This window comes from Engystomops pustulosus, chromosome 9, assembly GCF_040894005.1.
Source record: "Engystomops pustulosus chromosome 9, aEngPut4.maternal, whole genome shotgun sequence".
NCBI lineage: Eukaryota > Metazoa > Chordata > Amphibia > Anura > Leptodactylidae > Engystomops > Engystomops pustulosus.
Window position 1 is genome coordinate 110851922 of NC_092419.1, and position 18012 is coordinate 110869933.

The window sequence follows — 18012 nt, forward strand, 5'->3', positions numbered from 1 at the left end:
GGCAGTATATGGCGGTATTATGTGGGCTCTCTAAGGCAGTATTATTAGTGTCCTTACTATCACATTGTCACTATATTATAATGGCAGTATATGGCGGTATTATGTGGGCTGTTTAACGCAGTATTATTAGTGTCCTTACTATCACGTTATCAGCATATTATAATGGCAGTATATGGCGGTATTATATGGACTGTTTAAGGCAGTTTATTTGGGGTCCTATCTGTCACATTCTCACTATATGCATATTATAATGGCTGTATATGGCGGTATTATGTTCCTTATTATCACTATACAGGCAGTCCCGGGTTACATACAAGATAGGGTCTGTAGGTTTGTTCTTAAGTTGAGTTTGTATGTAAGTCGGAACCGTATACTTTATTATTGTAACCCCAGTCCAAATTGTTTTGGTCTCTGTGACAATAGGATTTTAAAAATGTTGTGTTGTCATAAGAACCAGGATTATCAATAAAGCTTCATTACAGACGCCTGTGATAACTGTTATATCTGATTATTGTAGCTTGGGACTAAGGTACAGCAAATTATCAATTACCAGAGGTCCGTTTGTAACTAGGGGTCGTATGTAAGTCAGGTGTTCTTAAGTAGGGGACCGCCTGGTATAGTGGTATTTTGCTTATGTGAACATACCATGAATTCTGCACTATATGGCGGTATAATGTGGGCTCTTGAAGGCAGTAATATTAATGTCCTTCCTATCACTCGATAACAATGGCACTATATGGCGGTATTATGTTCCTTCCTTTCACATTATCACTATATGGTGGTATTTTGCTCATAGCATGAATTCTGCACTATATGGCGGTATGATGTTGGCTGTAATGAATGGATAGAACAGTGGGTCCAGCAGTGGCAGGTGCTGGTGCCGGTGTCATCTTCTGCAGGTCCAGCTGATGCCATTTTGGGGAACGTACAAACTTTTCATCATTTTTTATAGAAATCTTAATGTATAGATAGATCTTAAAGCGGTAACATACAGACATGTAACGTGTATACACATGTAACATACAGACCTGTCGTGTGTAGTAGTCACAGCCCCGCCCCCTGCAGCCAGCGCCATATGGATAGGAAGCCGCAGAGAATTCTCAGTGTTCATGATCACATTACAGAGTGGACAATCCCTTTAAGGCTCAGTAACCATTGAGTGGATACAATGGGCGGGACCCTGACACTTTCTCTTCCTCAGGGCAGGTATATGGCGCTGCACACCTGAGGGATTATCCCCCCTCCCCCCGGACCCTCATCCCATGGGACCCGGCCACTTCATTGTATCTCCGCACCACAGATAGAGGGGCTCATTCACACGCCTCCAGGATATTCCCACATTCCAGACTGCGGATCTCTCCAGGGGGCAGTTATCAAACTTTTTTCATTTTTTCCGTCTCTTTTTGCAACTTTTGTTGACGTTTCACAAAGTTTCCCGGGGATTTCAGAGGAGCCTGAACTATCAGAAGTATTAACACACGAGCAGTCTCCTGGCAGCATGATGGGGGTTGTAGTGGTGGAGTAGTTGGTGCTATGCTGGGGGTTGTAGTCATAGAGTAGTTGGTGGTATGATGGGGGTTGTAGTGGTGGAGTAGTTGGTGGCATGCTGGGGGTTGTAGTGGTGGAGTAGTTGGTGGTATGATGGGGGTTGTAGTGGTGGAGTAGTTGGTGGTATGCTAGGGGTTGTAGTGGTGGAGTAGTTGGTGGTATGATGGGGGTTGTAGTGGGGGAGTAGTTGGTGGTATGCTGGGGGTTGTAGTGGTGTAGTAGCTGGTGGTATGCTGGGGGTTGTAGTGGTGGAGTAGTTGGTGGCATGCTGGGGGTTGTAGTGGTGGAGTAGTTGGTGGTATGCTGGGGGTTGTAGTGGTGGAGTAGTTGGTGGTATGATGGGGGTTGTAGTGGTGGAGTAGCTGGTGGTATGCTGGGGTTTGTAGTGGTGGAGTAGTTGGTGGTATGCTGGGGGTTGTAGTGGTGGAGTAGTTGCTGGTATGATGGGGGTTGTAATGGTGGAGTAGTTGGTGGCATGCTGGGGGTTGTAATGGTGGAGTAGTTGGTGGCACGCTGGGGGCTGTAGAGGTGGAGTAGTTGGTGGTATGCTGGGGGTTGTAGTGGTGGAGTAGTTGGTGGCACGCTGGGGGCTGTAGTGGTGGAGTAGTTGGTGGTATGATGGGGGTTGTAGTGGTGGAGTAGTTGGTGGTATGATGGGGGTTGTAGTGGTGGAGTAGTTGGTGGCACGCTGGGGGCTGTAGTGGTGGAGTAGTTGGTGGTATGATGGGGGTTGTAGTGGTGGAGCAGTTGGTGGTATGATGGGGGTTGTAGTGGTGGAGTAGTTGGTGGTATGCTGGGGGTTGTAGTGGTGGAGTAGTTGGTGTCATGCTGGGGTTGTAGTGGTGGAGTAGTTGGTGGTATGCTGGGGGTTGTAGTGGTGGAGCAGTTGGTGGCATGCTGGGGGTTGTAGTGATGGAGTAGTTGGTGGTATGATGGGGGTTGTAGTGGTGGAGTAGTTGGTGGTATGATGGGGGTTGTAGTGGTGGAGTAGTTGGTGGTATGATGGGGGTTGTAGTGGTGGAGTAGTTGGTGGTATGATGGGGGCTGTACTCGTGGAGTAGTTGCTGGTATGATGGGGGTTGTAGTGGTGGAGTAGTTGCGGTATGATGGGGGTTGTAGTGGTGGAGTAGTTGGTGGCATGCTGGGGGTTGTAGTGGTGGAGTAGTTGGTGGTATGCTGAGGGTTGTAGTGATGGAGTAGTTGGTGGTATGATGGGGGTTGTAGTGGTGGAGTAGTTGCTGGTATGATGGGGGCTGTACTCGTGGAGTAGTTGGTGATATGATGGGGGTTGTAGTGGTGGAGTAGTTGGTGGCATGCTGGGGGTTGTAGTGGTGGAGTAGTTGGTGGTATGATGGGGGTTGTAGTGGTGGAGTAGTTGGTGGTATGCTAGGGGTTGTAGTGGTGGAGTAGTTGGTGGTATGATGGGGGTTGTAGTGGTGGAGTAGTTGGTGGTATGCTGGGGGTTGTAGTGGTGTAGTAGCTGGTGGTATGCTGGGGTTTGTAGTGGTGGAGTAGTTGGTGGTATGCTGGGGGTTGTAGTGGTGGAGTAGTTGCTGGTATGATGGGGGTTGTAATGGTGGAGTAGTTGGTGGCATGCTGGGGGTTGTAATGGTGGAGTAGTTGGTGGCATGCTGGGGGTTGTAGTGGTGGAGTAGTTGGTGGCACGCTGGGGGCTGTAGTGGTGGAGTAGTTGGTGGTATGATGGGGGTTGTAGTGGTGGAGTAGTTGGTGGTATGATGGGGGTTGTAGTGGTGGAGTAGTTGGTGGCACGCTGGGGGCTGTAGTGGTGGAGTAGTTGGTGGTATGATGGGGGTTGTAGTGGTGGAGCAGTTGGTGGTATGATGGGGGTTGTAGTGGTGGAGTAGTTGGTGGTATGCTGGGGGTTGTAGTGGTGGAGTAGTTGGTGTCATGCTGGGGTTGTAGTGGTGGAGTAGTTGGTGGCATGCTGGGGGTTGTAGTGGTGGAGTAGTTGGTGGCACGCTAGGGGTTGTAGTGGTGGAGCAGTTGGTGGCATGCTGGGGGTTGTAGTGATGGAGTAGTTGGTGGTATGATGGGGGTTGTAGTGGTGGAGTAGTTGGTGGTATGCTGGGGGTTGTAGTGGTGGAGTAGTTGGTGGTATGCTGGGGGTTGTAGTGGTGGAGTAGTTGGTGGTATGCTGGGGTTTGTAGTGGTGGAGTAGTTGGTGGTATGATGGGGGTTGTAGTGGTGGAGTAGTTGGTGGTATGATGGGGGTTGTAGTGGTGGAGTAGTTGGTGGTATGATGGGGGCTGTACTCGTGGAGTAGTTGCTGGTATGATGGGGGTTGTAGTGGTGGAGTAGTTGCGGTATGATGGGGGTTGTAGTGGTGGAGTAGTTGGTGGCATGCTGGGGGTTGTAGTGGTGGAGTAGTTGGTGGTATGCTGAGGGTTGTAGTGATGGAGTAGTTAGTGGTATGCTGGGGGTTGTAGTGGTGGAGTAGTTGGTGGCATGCTGGGGGTTGTAGTGGTGGAGTAGTTGGTGGTATGCTGGGGGTTGTAGTGATGGAGTAGTTGCTGGTATGATGGGGGTTGTAGTGGTGGAGTAGTTGCTGGTATGATGGGGGTTGTAGTGGAGGAGTAGTTGGTGGCATGCTGGGGGTTGTAGTGGTGGAGTAGTTGGTGGTATGATGGGGGTTGTAGTGGTGGAGTAGCTGGTGGTATGCTGGGGTTTGTAGTGATGGAGTAGTTGGTGGTATGCTGGGGGTTGTAGTGGTGGAGTAGTTGGTGGTATGATGGGGGTTGTAGTGGTGAAGTAGTTGCTGGTATGCTGGGGGTTGTAGTGGTGGAGTAGTTGGTGGTATGATGGGGGTTGTAGTGGTGGAGTAGTCTCCTGGCAGCATGATGGGGGTTGTAGCGGTGGAGTAGTTGGTGGTATGATGGGGGTTGTAGTGGTGGAGTAGTCTCCTGGCAGCATGATGGGGGTTGTAGCGGTGGAGTAGTTGGTGGTATGCTGGGGGTTGTAGTGATGGAGTAGTTGCTGGTATGATGGGGGTTGTAGTGGTGGAGTAGTTGCTGGTATGATGGGGGTTGTAGTGGTGGAGTAGTTGGTGGCATGCTGGGGGTTGTAGTGGTGGAGTAGTTGGTGGTATGATGGGGGTTGTAGTGGTGGAGTAGCTGGTGGTATGCTGGGGTTTGTAGTGATGGAGTAGTTGGTGGTATGCTGGGGGTTGTAGTGGTGGAGTAGTTGCTGGTATGATGGGGGTTGTAATGGAGGAGTAGTTGGTGGTATGATGGGGGTTGTAATGGTGGAGTAGTTGGTGGTATGGTGGGGGCTGTACTCGTGGAGTAGTTGGTGATATGATGGGGGTTGTAGTGGTGGAGTAGTTGGTGGTATGCTGGGGGTTGTAGTAGTGGAGTAGTTGCTGGTATGGTGGGGGCTGTACTCGTGGAGTAGTTGGTGATATGATGGGGGTTGTAGTGGTGGAGAAGTTGGTGGTATGCTGGGGGTTGTAGTGGTGGAGTAGTTGGTGGTATGATGGGGGTTGTAGTGGTGTAGTAGCTGGTGGTATGCTGGGGTTTGTAGTGGTGGAGTAGTTGGTGGTATGCTGGGGGTTGTAGTGGTGGAGTAGTTTCTGGTATGATGGGGGTTGTAATGGTGGAGTAGTTGGTGGCATGCTGGGGGTTGTAATGGTGGAGTAGTTGGTGGCATGCTGGGGGTTGTAGTGGTGGAGTAGTTGGTGGTATGATGGGGGTTGTAGTGGTGTAGTAGCTGGTGGTATGCTGGGGTTTGTAGTGGTGGAGTAGTTGGTGGTATGCTGGGGGTTGTAGTGGTGGAGTAGTTGCTGGTATGATGGGGGTTGTAATGGTGGAGTAGTTGGTGGCATGCTGGGGGTTGTAGTGGTGGAGTAGTTGGTGGCACGCTGGGGGCTGTAGTGGTGGAGTAGTTGGTGGTATGCTGGGGGTTGTAATGGTGGAGTAGTTGGTGGTATGATGGGGGTTGTAGTGGTGGAGTAGTTGGTGGTATGATGGGGGTTGTAGTGGTGGAGTAGTTGGTGGTATGCTGGGGGTTGTAGTGGTGGAGTAGTTGGTGGTATGATGGGGGCTGTACTTGTGGAGTAGTTGCTGGTATGATGGGGGTTGTAGTGGTGGAGTAGTTGGTGGTATGCTGGGGGTTGTAGTGGTGGAGTAGTTGGTGATATGATGGGGGTTGTAGTGGTGGAGTAGTTGGTGGCATGCTGGGGGCTGTAGTGGTGGAGTAGTTGGTGGTATGATGGGGGTTGTAGTGGTGGAGCAGTTGGTGGTATGATGGGGGTTGTAGTGGTGGAGTAGTTGGTGGTATGCTGGGGGTTGTAGTGGTGGAGTAGTTGGTGTCATGCTGGGGGTTGTAGTGGTGGAGCAGTTGTGGTATGATGGGGGTTGTAGTGATGGAGTAGTTGCTGGTATGATGGGGGTTGTAGTGGTGGAGTAGTTGGTGTCATGCTGGCGGTTGTCATGGTGGAGTAGTTGCTGGTATGATGGGGGTTGTAGTGGTGGAGTAGTTGGTGGCACGCTGGGGGCTGTAGTGGTGGAGTAGTTGGTGGTATGCTGGGGGTTGTAGTGGTGGAGTAGTTGCTGGTATGATGGGGGTTGTAGTGGTGGAGTAGGTGGTGGTATGATGGGGGTTGTAGTGGTGGAGTAGTTGGTGGCACGCTAGGGGTTGTAGTGGTGGAGTAGTTGGTGGCACGCTGGGGGCTGTAGTAGTGGAGTAGTTGCTGGTATGGTGGGGGCTGTAGTGGTGGAGTAGTTGGTGGTATGCTGGGGGTTGTAGTGATGGAGTAGTTGGTGGTATGATGGGGGTTGTAGTGGTGGAGTAGTTGGTGGTATGATGGGGGTTGTAGTGGTGGAGTAGTTGGTGGCATGATGGGGGCTGTACTCGTGGAGTAGTTGCTGGTATGATGGGGGTTGTAGTGGTGGAGTAGTTGGTGTCATGCTGGGGTTGTAGTGGTGGAGTAGTTGCGGTATGATGGGGGTTGTAGTGGTGGAGTAGTTGGTGGCATGCTGGGGGTTGTAGTGGTGGAGTAGTTGGTGGTATGCTGAGGGTTGTAGTGATGGAGTAGTTAGTGGTATGCTGGGGGTTGTAGTGGTGGAGTAGTTGGTGGCATGATGGGGGTTGTAGTGGTGGAGTAGTTGGTGGTATGCTGGGGGTTGTAGTGGTGGAGTAGTTGGTGGTATGCTGGGGGTTGTAGTGGTGGAGTAGTTGGTGGCATGCTGGGGGTTGTAGTGGTGGAGTAGTTGGTGGTATAATGGGGGTTGTAGTGGTGGAGTAGTTGGTGGTATGCTGGGGGTTGTAGTGGTGGAGTAGTTGGTGGTATGATGGGGGTTGTAGTGGTGGAGTAGTTGGTGGTATGCTGGGGGCTGTAGTGGTGGAGTAGTTGGTGGCATGCTGGGGGTTGTAGTGGTGGAGTAGTTGGTGGTATGCTGGGGGTTGTAGTGGTGGAGTAGTTGGTGGTATGATGGGGGTTGTAGTGATGGAGTAGTTAGTGGTATGCTGGGGGTTGTAGTGATGGAGTAGTTGGTGGTACGATGGGGGTTGTAGTGGTGGAGTAGTTGGTGGTATGCTAGGGGTTGTAGTGGTGGAGTAGTTGGTGGTATGCTGGGGGTTGTAGTGGTGGAGCAGTTGGTGGCATGCTGGGGGTTGTAGTGGTGAAGTAGTTGGTGGTATAATGGGGGTTGTAGTGGTGGAGTAGTTGGTGGTATGCTGGGGGTTGTAGTGGTGGAGTAGTTGCTGGTATGGTGGGGGTTGTAGTGGTGGAGTAGTTGGTGGTATAATGGGGGTTGTAGTGGTGGAGTAGCTGGTGATATGCTGGGGGTTGTAGTGGTGGAGTAGTTGGTGGCATGCTGGGGGTTGTAGTGGTGGAGTAGTTGGTGGCACGCTGGGGGCTGTAGTGGTGGAGTAGTTGGTGGTATGATGGGGGTTGTAGTGGTGGAGTAGTTGGTGGTATGCTGGGGGTTGTAGTGGTGGAGTAGTTGGTGGTATGCTGGGGGTTGTAGTGGTGGAGTAGTTGGTGGTATGCTGGGGGTTGTAGTGGTGGAGTAGTTGGTGGTATGATGGGGGTTGTAGTGGTGGAGTAGTTGGTGCTATGCTGGGGGTTGTAGTGGTGGAGTAGTTGGTGGTATGATGGGGGTTGTAGTGGTGGAGTAGTTGGTGGCATGCTGTGGGTTGTAGTGATGGAGTAGTTGGTGGTATGATGGGGGTTGTAGTGGTGAAGTAGTTGGTGGTATGCTGGGGGTTGTAGTGGTGGAGTAGTTGGTGGTATGATGGGGGTTGTAGTGATGGAGTAGTTGGTGGTATGATGGGGGTTGTAGTGGTGGAGTAGTTGGTGGTATGCTGGGGGTTGTAGTGGTGGAGCAGTTAGTGATATGCTGGGGGTTGTAGTGATGGAGCAGTTAGTGATATGCTGGGGGTTGTAGTGATGGAGTAGTTAGTGGTATGATGGGGGTTGTAGTGGTGGAGTAGTTGGTGGTATGATGGGGGTTGTAGTGGTGAAGTAGTTGCTGGTATGCTGGGGGTTGTAGTGGTGGAGTAGTTGGTGGTATGATGGGGGTTGTAGTAGTGGAGTAGTCTCCTGGCAGCATGATGGGGGTTGTAGCGGTGGAGTAGTTGGTGGTATGATGGGGGTTGTAGTGGTGGAGTAGTCTCCTGGCAGCATGATGGGGGTTGTAGCGGTGGAGTAGTTGGTGGTATGCTGGGGGTTGTAGTGATGGAGTAGTTGCTGGTATGATGGGGGTTGTAGTGGTGGAGTAGTTGCTGGTATGATGGGGGTTGTAGTGGTGGAGTAGTTGGTGGCATGCTGGGGGTTGTAGTGGTGGAGTAGTTGGTGGTATGATGGGGGTTGTAGTGGTGGAGTAGCTGGTGGTATGCTGGGGTTTGTAGTGATGGAGTAGTTGGTGGCATGCTGGGGGTTGTAGTGGTGGAGTAGTTGCTGGTATGATGGGGGTTGTAATGGTGGAGTAGTTGGTGGTATGATGGGGGTTGTAATGGTGGAGTAGTTGGTGGTATGCTGGGGGTTGTAGTGGTGGAGTAGTTGGTGGTATGATGGGGGTTGTAGTGGTGGAGTAGTTGGTGGCATGCTGGGGGTTGTAGTGGTGGAGTAGTTGGTGGTATGATGGGGGTTGTAGTGGTGGAGTAGTTGGTGGTATGCTGGGGGTTGTAGTGGTGTAGTAGCTGGTGGTATGCTGGGGTTTGTAGTGGTGGAGTAGTTGGTGGTATGCTGGGGGTTGTAGTGGTGGAGTAGTTGCTGGTATGATGGGGGTTGTAATGGTGGAGTAGTTGGTGGCATGCTGGGGGTTGTAATGGTGGAGTAGTTGGTGGCATGCTGGGGGTTGTAGTGGTGGAGTAGTTGGTGGCACGCTGGGGGCTGTAGTGGTGGAGTAGTTGGTGGTATGATGGGGGTTGTAGTGGTGGAGTAGTTGGTGGTATGATGGGGGTTGTAGTGGTGGAGTAGTTGGTGGCACGCTGGGGGCTGTAGTGGTGGAGTAGTTGGTGGTATGATGGGGGTTGTAGTGGTGGAGCAGTTGGTGGTATGATGGGGGTTGTAGTGGTGGAGTAGTTGGTGGTATGCTGGGGGTTGTAGTGGTGGAGTAGTTGGTGTCATGCTGGGGTTGTAGTGGTGGAGTAGTTGGTGGCACGCTGGGGGCTGTAGTGGTGGAGTAGTTGGTGGTATGATGGGGGTTGTAGTGGTGGAGCAGTTGGTGGCATGCTGGGGGTTGTAGTGATGGAGTAGTTGGTGGTATGATGGGGGTTGTAGTGGTGGAGTAGTTGGTGGTATGATGGGGGTTGTAGTGGTGGAGTAGTTGGTGGTATGATGGGGGTTGTAGTGGTGGAGTAGTTGGTGGTATGATGGGGGCTGTACTCGTGGAGTAGTTGCTGGTATGATGGGGGTTGTAGTGGTGGAGTAGTTGCGGTATGATGGGGGTTGTAGTGGTGGAGTAGTTGGTGGCATGCTGGGGGTTGTAGTGGTGGAGTAGTTGGTGGTATGCTGAGGGTTGTAGTGATGGAGTAGTTGGTGGTATGATGGGGGTTGTAGTGGTGGAGTAGTTGCTGGTATGATGGGGGCTGTACTCGTGGAGTAGTTGGTGATATGATGGGGGTTGTAGTGGTGGAGTAGTTGGTGGCATGCTGGGGGTTGTAGTGGTGGAGTAGTTGGTGGTATGATGGGGGTTGTAGTGGTGGAGTAGTTGGTGGTATGCTAGGGGTTGTAGTGGTGGAGTAGTTGGTGGTATGATGGGGGTTGTAGTGGTGGAGTAGTTGGTGGTATGCTGGGGGTTGTAGTGGTGTAGTAGCTGGTGGTATGCTGGGGTTTGTAGTGGTGGAGTAGTTGGTGGTATGCTGGGGGTTGTAGTGGTGGAGTAGTTGCTGGTATGATGGGGGTTGTAATGGTGGAGTAGTTGGTGGCATGCTGGGGGTTGTAATGGTGGAGTAGTTGGTGGCATGCTGGGGGTTGTAGTGGTGGAGTAGTTGGTGGCACGCTGGGGGCTGTAGTGGTGGAGTAGTTGGTGGTATGATGGGGGTTGTAGTGGTGGAGTAGTTGGTGGTATGATGGGGGTTGTAGTGGTGGAGTAGTTGGTGGCACGCTGGGGGCTGTAGTGGTGGAGTAGTTGGTGGTATGATGGGGGTTGTAGTGGTGGAGCAGTTGGTGGTATGATGGGGGTTGTAGTGGTGGAGTAGTTGGTGGTATGCTGGGGGTTGTAGTGGTGGAGTAGTTGGTGTCATGCTGGGGTTGTAGTGGTGGAGTAGTTGGTGGCATGCTGGGGGTTGTAGTGGTGGAGTAGTTGGTGGCACGCTAGGGGTTGTAGTGGTGGAGCAGTTGGTGGCATGCTGGGGGTTGTAGTGATGGAGTAGTTGGTGGTATGATGGGGGTTGTAGTGGTGGAGTAGTTGGTGGTATGCTGGGGGTTGTAGTGGTGGAGTAGTTGGTGGTATGCTGGGGGTTGTAGTGGTGGAGTAGTTGGTGGTATGCTGGGGTTTGTAGTGGTGGAGTAGTTGGTGGTATGCTGGGGGTTGTAGTCATAGAGTAGTTGGTGGTATGATGGGGGTTGTAGTGGTGGAGTAGTTGCTGGTATGATGGGGGCTGTACTCGTGGAGTAGTTGGTGATATGATGGGGGTTGTAGTGGTGGAGTAGTTGGTGGCATGCTGGGGGTTGTAGTGGTGGAGTAGTTGGTGGTATGATGGGGGTTGTAATGGTGGAGTAGTTGGTGGTATGCTGGGGGTTGTAGTAGTGGAGTAGTTGCTGGTATGGTGGGGGCTGTACTCGTGGAGTAGTTGGTGATATGATGGGGGTTGTAGTGGTGGAGTAGTTGGTGGTATGCTGGGGGTTGTAGTGGTGGAGTAGTTGGTGGTATGATGGGGGTTGTAGTGGTGGAGTAGCTGGTGGTATGCTGGGGTTTGTAGTGGTGGAGTAGTTGGTGGTATGCTGGGGGTTGTAGTGGTGGAGTAGTTGCTGGTATGATGGGGGTTGTAATGGTGGAGTAGTTGGTGGCATGCTGGGGGTTGTAATGGTGGAGTAGTTGGTGGCACGCTGGGGGCTGTAGTGGTGGAGTAGTTGGTTGTATGATGGGGGTTGTAGTGGTGGAGTAGTTGGTGGTATGATGGGGGTTGTAGTGGTGGAGTAGTTGGTGGTATGATGGGGGCTGTACTTGTGGAGTAGTTGCTGGTATGATGGGGGTTGTAGTGGTGGAGTAGTTGGTGGTATGCTGGGGGTTGTAGTGATGGAGTAGTTGGTGGTATGATGGGGGTTGTAGTGGTGGAGTAGTTGGTGGTATGATGGGGGTTGTAGTGATGGAGTAGTTGGTGGTATGATGGGGGTTGTAGTGGTGGAGTAGTTGGTGGTATGCTGGGGGCTGTAGTGGTGGAGTAGTTGGTGGTATGATGGGGGTTGTAGTGGTGGAGTAGTTGGTGGTATGCTGGGGGTTGTAGTGGTGGAGTAGTTGGTGGTATGCTGGGGGTTGTAGTGGTGGAGTAGTTGGTGGTATGCTGGGGGTTGTAGTGGTGGAGTAGTTGGTGGTATGCTGAGGGTTGTAGTGATGGAGTAGTTAGTGGTATGCTGGGGGTTGTAGTGGTGGAGTAGTTGGTGGCATGATGGGGGTTGTAGTGGTGGAGTAGTTGGTGGTATGCTGGGGGTTGTAGTGGTGGAGTAGTTGGTGGTATGCTGGGGGTTGTAGTGGAGTAGTTGGTCGTATGATGGGGGTTGTAGTGGTTGAGTAGTTGGTGGCACGCTGGGGGCTGTAGTGGTGGAGTAGTTGGTGGTATGCTGGGGGTTGTAGTGGTGGAGTAGTTGCTGGTATGATGGGGGTTGTAATGGTGGAGTAGTTGGTGGTATGCTGGGGGTTGTAGTAGTGGAGTAGTTGCTGGTATGGTGGGGGCTGTACTCGTGGAGTAGTTGGTGATATGATGGGGGTTGTAGTGGTGGAGTAGTTGGTGGTATGCTGGGGGTTGTAGTGGTGGAGTAGTTGGTGGTATGATGGGGGTTGTAGTGGTGGAGTAGCTGGTGGTATGCTGGGGTTTGTAGTGGTGGAGTAGTTGGTGGTATGCTGGGGGTTGTAGTGGTGGAGTAGTTGCTGGTATGATGGGGGTTGTAATGGTGGAGTAGTTGGTGGCATGCTGGGGGTTGTAGTGGTGGAGTAGTTGGTGGTATGCTGGGGGTTGTAGTGGTGGAGTAGTTGGTGGTATGCTGGGGGTTGTAGTAGTGGAGTAGTTGGTGGCATGCTGGGGGTTGTAGTGGTGGAGTAGTTGGTGGCACGCTGGGGGCTGTAGTGGTGGAGTAGTTGGTTGTATGATGGGGGTTGTAGTGGTGGAGTAGTTGGTGGTATGATGGGGGTTGTAGTGGTGGAGTAGTTGGTGGTATGATGGGGGTTGTAGTGATGGAGTAGTTGGTGGTATGATGGGGGTTGTAGTGGTGGAGTAGTTGGTGGTATGATGGGGGTTGTAGTGATGGAGTAGTTGGTGGTATGATGGGGGTTGTAGTGGTGGAGTAGTTGGTGGTATGCTGGGGGCTGTAGTGGTGGAGTAGTTGGTGGTATGATGGGGGCTGTACTCGTGGAGTAGTTGCTGGTATGATGGGGGTTGTAGTGGTGGAGTAGTTGGTGTCATGCTGGGGTTGTAGTGGTGGAGTAGTTGCGGTATGATGGGGGTTGTAGTGGTGGAGTAGTTGGTGGCATGCTGGGGGTTGTAGTGGTGGAGTAGTTGGTGGTATGCTGAGGGTTGTAGTGATGGAGTAGTTAGTGGTATGCTGGGGGTTGTAGTGGTGGAGTAGTTGGTGGCATGATGGGGGTTGTAGTGGTGGAGTAGTTGGTGGTATGCTGGGGGTTGTAGTGGTGGAGTAGTTGGTGGTATGCTGGGGGTTGTAGTGGTGGAGTAGTTGCTGGTATGATGGGGGTTGTAGTGGTGGAGTAGTTGGTGGCATGCTGGGGGTTGTAGTGGTGGAGTAGTTAGTGGCATGCTGGGGGTTGTAGTGGTGGAGTAGTTGGTGGTATGCTGGGGGTTGTAGTGGTGAAGTAGTTGGTGGCATGCTGGGGGTTGTAGTGGTGGAGTAGTTGGTGGCATGCTGGGGGTTGTAGTGGTGGAGTAGTTGGTGGTATGATGGGGGTTGTAGTGATGGAGTAATTGGTGGTATGCTGGGGGTTGTAGTGGTGTAGTAGTTGGTGGTATGCTGGGGGTTGTAGTGGTGGAGTAGTTGGTGGTATGATGGGGGTTGTAGTGGTGGAGTAGTCTCCCGGCAGCATGATGGGGGTTGTAGTGGGGGAGTAGTTAGTGGTATGATGGGGGTTGTAGTGGTGGAGTAGTTGCTGGTATGATGGGGGTTGTAGTGGTAGAGTAGTTGGTGGCATACTGGAGGTTGTAGTGGTGGAGTAGTTGCTGGTATGATGGGGGTTGTAGTGGTGGAGTAGTTGGTGGCATGCTGGGGGTTGTAGTGGTGGAGTAGTTGGTGGCATGCTGGGGGTTGTAGTGGTGGAGTAGTTGGTGGTATGCTGGAGGTTGTAGTGGTGGAGTAGTTGGTGGTATGCTGGGGGTTGTAGTGGTGGAGTAGTTGGTGGTATGCTGGGGGTTGTAGTGGTGGAGTAGTTGGTGGTATGATGGGGGCTGTAGTGGTGGAACAGTTGGTGGTATGCTGGGGGTTGTAGTGATGGAGTAGTTGGTGGTATGCTGGGGGTTGTAGTGGAGTAGTTGGTCGTATGATGGGGGTTGTAGTGGTTGAGTAGTTGGTTGCACGCTGGGGGCTGTAGTGGTGGAGTAGTTGGTGGTATGATGGGGGTTGTAGTGGTGAAGTAGTTGGTGGTATGATGGGGGTTGTAGTGGTGGAGTAGTTGGTGGTATGATGGGGGTTGTAGTGGTGAAGTAGTTGGTGGTATGATGGGGGTTGTAGTGGTGAAGTAGTTGGTGGTATGATGGGGGTTGTAGTGGTGGAGTAGTTGGTGGTATGATGGGGGTTGTAGTGGTGGAGTAGTTGGTGGTATGATGGGGGTTGTAGTGGTGAAGTAGTTGGTGGTATGATGGGGGTTGTAGTGGTGGAGTAGTTGGTGGTATGATGGGGGTTGTAGTGGTGAAGTAGTTGGTGGTATGATGGGGGTTGTAGTGATGGAGTAGTTGGTGGTATGCTGGGGGCTGTAGTGGTGGAGTAGTTGGTGGTATGATGGGGGTTGTAGTGGTGGAGTAGTTGGTGGTATGCTGGGGGCTGTAGTGGTGGAGTAGTTGGTGGTATGATGGGGGCTGTAGTGGTGGAGTAGTTGGTGGTATGATGGGGGTTGTAGTGGTGGAGTAGTTGGTGTCATGCTGGAAGTTGTAGTGGTGGAGTAGTTGCTAGTATGATTGGGGTTGTAGTGGTGGAGTAGTTGGTGGCACGCTGGGGGCTGTAGTGGTGGAGTAGTTGGTGGTATGATGGGGGTTGTAGTGGTGGAGTAGTTGGTGGCATGCTAGGGGCTGTAGTGGTGGAGTAGTTGGTGGTATGATGGGGGTTGTAGTGGTGGAGTAGTTGGTGGTATGCTGGGGGCTGTAGTGGTGGAGTAGTTGGTGGTATGATGGGGGTTGTAGTGATGAAGTAGTTGGTGGTATGATGGGGGTTGTAGTGGTGGAGTAGTTGGTGGTATGATGGGGGTTGTAGTGGTGGAGTAGTTGGTGGTATGATGGGGGCTGTACTCGTGGAGTAGTTGGTGGTATGATGGGGGTTGTAGTGGTGGAGTAGTTGGTGGTATGCTGGGGGTTGTAGTGGTGGAGTAGTTGGTGGTATGATGGGGGTTGTAGTGGTGGAGTAGTTGGTGGCATGCTGGGGGTTGTAGTGGTGGAGTAGTTGGTGGTATGATGGGGGTTGTAGTGGTGGAGTAGTTGGTGGCATGCTGGGGGTTGTAGTGGTGGAGTAGTTGGTGGCACGCTAGGGGTTGTAGTGGTGTAGTAGTTTTTGGTATGATGGGGGTTGTAGTGGTGGAGTAGTTGGTGGCATGCTGGGGGTTGTAGTGGTGGAGTAGTTGGTGGCATGCTGGGGGTTGTAGTGGTGGAGTAGTTGGTGGCATGCTGGGGGTTGTAGTGGTGGAGTAGTTGGTGGCATGCTGGGGGTTGTAGTGGTGGAGTAGTTGGTGGCATGCTGGGGGTTGTAGTGGTGGGGTAGTTGGTGGCATGATGGGGGTTGTAGTGATGGAGTAGTTGGTGGTATGCTGGGGGCTGTAGTAGTGGAGTAGTTGGTGGTATGCTGGGGGTTGTAGTAGTGGAGTAGTTGCTGGTATGGTGGGGGCTGTACTCGTGGAGTAGTTGGTGGTATGATGGAGGTTGTAGTGGTGGAGTAGTTGGTGGTATGCTGGGGGCTGTAGTGATGGAGTAGTTGGTGTCATGCTGGGGGTTGTAGTGGTGGAGTAGTTGGTGGCATGCTGGGGGTTGTAGTGGTGGAGTAGTTGGTGGCATGCTGGGGGTTGTAGTGGTGGAGTAGTTGGTGGTATGCTGGGGGCTGTAGTAGTGGAGTAGTTGGTGGTATGCTGGGGGTTGTAGTGGTGGAGTAGTTGGTGTCATGCTGGGGGTTGTAGTGGTGGAGTAGTTGGTGGCATGCTGGGGGTTGTAGTGGTGGAGTAGTTGGTGGTATGATGGGGGCTGTAGTGGTGGAGTAGTTGCTGGTATGATGGGGGTTGTAGTGGTGGAGTAGTTGGTGTCATGCTGGCGGTTGTCATGGTGGAGTAGTTGCTGGTATGATGGGGGTTGTAGTGGTGGAGTAGTTGCTGGTATGATGGGGGTTGTAGTGGTGGAGTAGGTGGTGGTATGATGGGGGTTGTAGTGATGGAGTAGTTGGTGGTATGCTGGGGGTTGTAGTGGTGGAGTAGGTGGTGGTATGATGGGGGTTGTAGTGATGGAGTAGTTGCTGGTATGATGGGGGTTGTAGTGGTGGAGTAGGTGGTGGTATGATGGGGGTTGTAGTGATGGAGTAGTTGGTGGTATGCTGGGGGTTGTAGTCATAGAGTAGTTGGTGGTATGCTGGGGGTTGTAGTGGTGGAGTAGTTGGTGGTATGATGGGGGTTGTAGTGGTGGAATAGTTGCTGGTATGATGGGGGTTGTAGAGGTGGAGTAGTTGGTGGTATGATGGGTTGTAGTGGTGGAGTAGTTGGTGGTATGCTGGGGGTTGTAGTGGTGGAGTAGTTGGTGGTATGATGGGGGTTGTAGTGGTGGAGTAGTTGGTGGTATGCTGGGGGTTGTAGTGGTGGAGTAGTTGGTGGTATGATGGGGGTTGTAGTGGTGGAGTAGTTGGTGGTATGATGGGGGCTGTAATGGTGGAGTAGTTAGTGGTATGCTGGGGGTTGTAGTGATGGAGTAGTTAGTGATATGCTGGGGGTTGTAGTGATGGAGTAGTTAGTGGTATGCTGGGGGTTGTAGTGATGGAGTAGTTAGTGATATGCTGGGGGTTGTAGTGATGGAGTAGTTAGTGGTATGCTGGGGGTTGTAGTGATGGAGTAGTTAGTGATATGCTGGGGGTTGTAGTGGTGGAGCAGTTAGTGATATGCTGGGGGTTGTTGTGGTGGAGCAGTTAGTGATATGCTGGGGGTTGTAGTGATGGAGTAGTTAGTGGTATGCTGGGGGTTGTAGTGATGGAGTAGTTAGTGATATGCTGGGGGTTGTAGTGGTGGAGCAGTTAGTGATATGCTGGGGGTTGTTGTGGTGGAGCAGTTAGTGATATGCTGGGGGTTGTAGTGATGGAGTAGTTAGTGGTATGCTGGGGGTTGTAGTGATGGAGTAGTTTGTGGTATGCTGGGGGTTGTAGTGATGGAGTAGTTAGTGGTATGCTGGGGGTTGTAGTGATGGAGTAGTTAGTGGTATGCTGGGGGTTGTAGTGATGGAGTAGTTAGTGGTATGCTGGGGGTTGTAGTGGTGGAGTAGTTGGTGGTACGCTAGGGGTTGTAGTGGTGGAGTAGTTAGTGGTATGCTGGGGGTTGTAGTGATGGAGTAGTTAGTGGTATGCTGGGGGTTGTAGTGGTGGAGCAGTTAGTGATATGCTGGGGGTTGTTGTGGTGGAGCAGTTAGTGATATGCTGGGGGTTGTAGTGATGGAGTAGTTAGTGGTATGCTGGGGGTTGTAGTGGTGGAGCAGTTAGTGATATGCTGGGGGTTGTTGTGGTGGAGCAGTTAGTGGTATGCTGGGGGTTGTAGTGATGGAGTAGTTAGTGATATGCTGGGGGTTGTAGTGATGGAGTAGTTAGTGATATGCTGGGGGTTGTAGTGGTGGAGCAGTTAGTGATATGCTGGGGGTTGTAGTGATGGAGTAGTTAGTGATATGCTGGGGGTTGTAGTGGTGGAGCAGTTAGTGATATGCTGGGGGTTGTAGTGATGGAGTAGTTAGTGGTATGCTGGGGGTTGTAGTGGTGGAGTAGTTAGTGGTATGCTGGGGGTTGTAGTGATGGAGTAGTTAGTGGTATGCTGGGGGTTGTAGTGATGGAGTAGTTAGTGGTATGCTGGGGGTTGTAGTGGTATGCTGGGGGTTGTAGTGATGGAGTAGTTAGTGGTATGGTGGGGGTTGTAGTGATGGAGTAGTTAGTGGTATGCTGGGGGTTGTAGTGGTGGAGCAGTTAGTGATATGCTGGGGGTTGTAGTGATGGAGTAGTTAGTGGTATGCTGGGGGTTGTAGTGGAGGAGTAGTTAGTGGTATGCTGGGGGTTGTAGTGATGGAGTAGTTAGTGGTATGCTGGGGGTTGTAGTGATGGAGTAGTTAGTGGTATGCTGGGGGTTGTAGTGGTATGCTGGGGGTTGTAGTGATGGAGTAGTTAGTGGTATGCTGGGGGTTGTAGTGATGGAGTAGTTAGTGGTATGCTGGGGGTTGTAGTGGTATGCTGGGGGTTGTAGTGATGGAGTAGTTAGTGGTATGCTGGGGGTTGTAGTGATGGAGTAGTTAGTGGTATGCTGGGGGTTGTAGTGGTGGAGCAGTTAGTGATATGCTGGGGGTTGTTGTGGTGGAGCAGTCTCCTGGCAGAATGCTGGGGGTTGTAGTGATGTGGGCACTTGTCTG